General features: G+C 43.8%; 1 long non-coding RNA gene across 1 annotated transcript; it reads right to left on the bottom strand.

The window, feature by feature from the left end:
- Window positions 1–238: 238 nt before the first annotated feature.
- LOC111768560 (uncharacterized) lies at window positions 239–2105 on the bottom strand. Its single transcript, XR_002800977.2, has 2 exons — window positions 1965–2105; window positions 239–783 (listed from the first exon to the last, which is right to left on the bottom strand). It is a non-coding gene; the product is annotated as an uncharacterized lncRNA (long non-coding RNA).
- Between the last annotated feature and the right edge of the window lie 1075 nt (window positions 2106–3180).

Raw genomic sequence — 3180 nt, 5'->3', positions numbered from 1 at the left:
CCCGCACTGGGAAGTTATTACGGGCAAGACCCTGTCCGATGAGTGAGATTTGCTGTTAGTATTTTACTGCTGCTGTTATTGGTTTGTTGTTTTGGTTGGGTTGTTTTTCATTTAGTTGTTCTTAATGTTCAGAAGTTTTTATGTGTTGCTACCAGAGGTTACACATTATGTGCTTCATACCCCCTGCAGTCTATATTCTGAAAAATAATAAGACGAAGACTATCAGAGCTATAAAATAAATAAAAGCCACAAAGCCACGTTTATTGACTCGCCAGGCGAGGAAACACGCACAAGTGAAGAAATTCACTGAATAGTCAGCCGAGGAGGGAGAGTCGGGGATGTTTAATCTTGGAGAGGGGCTCACAATGATTAAGGCTCGAAAACCAGCACTCCAGAAATTAATCTAAAGGTCTGTACCTGGTTGGTTCAAACAAATCCATCGTTCATTGTTGAGGAAAGAGTCTTTAGTTGAGTCCAGTGGGGGTTTGGCGTTTGGGTCCACTTCAGCTGCTTAGAATCAGTTATGATGAAACACAATATTTAATTGTGATATCTCCTAGGGCATGTGTTGCTATAAGTGGAAATTTTTCCTGTTTCAATTCCCGCCTGCTCCTCCTCAATGGAAGCTCCGTATATGACACGTATGAGCATAAGGTAATTTGTCTCCCCTTATGGTTCTTAGCTAAGTGATTTAGAATTTCAGTCATCCTCAAGAAAGGTTTGTAAAATGTGTATATGAATAAATGCAGTTCCCCCACTCAGGTGGTCTCCACTGCTTTGCCCCTGTTTGAACAGAAAATAGTAGCTGGTGAAATACTCCTGTAGGATTACGTCAGACAGCCATGACTCCCAGAGTTTGTGTTAGGTTTTAGAAACATCCATACTCAAAAATCCAAGAAGCCTTTCAGAACATAGCAGTAGATGAAGAAAGGAGGAGAAAGTGATAGGCATAAGAGAAAATGGGAGGAAATGGAAGGAAAGGAAAAAGCTTAAAGGATATCACTGTGGTGAAGAGCAAGGAGAAATTAAAGAAAGACGGTTTGAGAGAAAAATAAAAGAACTGAAGAAATCTGACTGAGCCAGGGGCATGTGGGACCAGAAGGCCAGAGAGAAACAGTGGCAGCTGGAGGAGGCTGCAGAGCTGGGCAAGTCCGTTTTGCAGAGTCTGGGCAGGAAAATGCTGTAGGCTAAAGCAGAAAATAAGGAGATTTTTTCCCCCGCTGATGGTTCCCTGGGATCCTGCCAAAGCTCTATTCTGCAGAACCAGAAACTGAATAAATAGACTAATTTATTCAGAAGATATGTCCCCTTAATTCTCTCCCCAGAATGGTGTCAAACCTGCCCAGGATACCAGAAATTTCTGTGAATTTGGATGATGAGGATTAACCAGAGTGTTTCTCTTCACCCCACAACACCTGCTCCTGAAAAGGAAGCATTTGTTCCTTGCATGCAAATCATTTTGTATTAAAGAGGCATCTAATGAGCATCGGATGAAAGTCCCCTGGAGCAGGTAAGACTTATATTAGACAAGAACTGAGAAATGAAAAAGAAACTCATTATTTACCAGCCCAGAGCTAAGCATTTACTATAGAACAGCTATTCGCAATCTTTTCCTTGGGCATAATTAATAGCTCTCCAAAATCTTCTGTGAATATTTGCCCAGCTAGGGCACCCAGAGACTCGACTGTATGTTTAGAGTCAATGTTCCAACCATGAAAACCTTAGAGTTCATCTACTTAAATGCCTTCTTCTCTCGGGAGAGGAAATTGTGGCCCTGAGAGGGGAGTGAATTACTTGAGGTTACACAGCTAATTAGGAAAAAGTCTTCAGTTCTCAGTACAATGTTCTTTTCACAGCACTGTGACACACATTTCCCTCATTTATCGTCCACACTCCTCCACCTTCACTATATTCCTTGGCACTCAGGAATGCATTAGGCTGCCATAACAGAAAATCTGACTTACAGTGATTTGAACCATAAAGACAATTGTTGTTTTCCTTGATGAGAGGCTGGAGATAGGTGAGCCTAGGGTTTGTTCTGAAGCTCAGCAATGCCATCAAAAACCCAGGCTTTTCTCATCCTTCTATTTGGGCATCCACAGTGTGTGGGCCTCTCATCCTTGAAGTTGTGACCTCATAGTGACAAGATGGCTTCAACAGTTCCACACATCATATAGTCATACCACTACCAAAGCTGGAAAGAAAGGGATGGGCAGAAAAGGGCTTTGTTTTTATCATGGAGGAAATTCTTTCCCAGAAATAAGATTCCCCTTTCTGTCTTGTTGGCCAGAACTAGCTCATATAGTCACCACTAGCTGCAAGGAAGTCTGGGAAAGAAAGTTTCTAGCAAACATATACTTTCTGTGATGTGATCAGCCTAAATCAATAATGGTGCAGTGCCACCATTCACGAAATCAGGATCTATAACAAGGAAGAAAGGGGTTGTGTCTGTTAGGTAGATGAACCAGTTAACTATTAACTAATGTGTAACAAACCTCCAGTAAAACTCAGTGGCTTAAAACAGCAGTCTGCTACTAATTCTCACATGTCTGGAGGTCAGCTGATCCAGCTGGGCTCAGTTGGGTGGTTCTGATGATGTCAGCTGAATTCGTTCACATGACTGTGGATCACTGGGATCACTAGGCTCTGTGCCACACGTCTCCCCTTCTCCTAGGACCAGCAGGCCACTGAGGAATGTTCCTCTCATGGCAGTGGCTGAGGTGCAAGAATGCTAGCAGAGTCATGCAAGGACTCCTAAGGTCTAGGCTCAGGACGGGAACACTGTCACTTCTGTCTCATTCTGTTGTTCAAATCTCATCATATGGCCAAACCCAAAGTCAGGGATGATGAAATATACTAGTGGGAGGAGCTGCAAAGTCACATGACACAGAGTGTGAGGACAAGGAAAAGTGAAGAATTGGGACCAATTATGAAGCCATGGAAAGCTTAATAAGCAACCCCCACTGTGTGCCATACACCTTTCCATTCATTCCCAAGTGGCCCTCCCCAATACCTGCTCACTGTGCTTCCCTTCCACTGCCTTCTCCACGCCCCTGCTATGGACTGAGTGTTTGTGCCCCACCCCCCCAAGTGCACATGTTGAAGCCTAATGCCCAATGTGATGGTATGTGGAGGTGGGGGCTTTGGGAGGTGACTAGGTCATGAGGGTGCAGCCCTCAG

Source organism: Equus caballus, chromosome 17 (assembly GCF_041296265.1).
Source record: "Equus caballus isolate H_3958 breed thoroughbred chromosome 17, TB-T2T, whole genome shotgun sequence".
NCBI lineage: Eukaryota > Metazoa > Chordata > Mammalia > Perissodactyla > Equidae > Equus > Equus caballus.
Note: the sequence above shows the minus strand (reverse complement) of the source record. Positions and strands in the feature narration are given on the sequence as shown.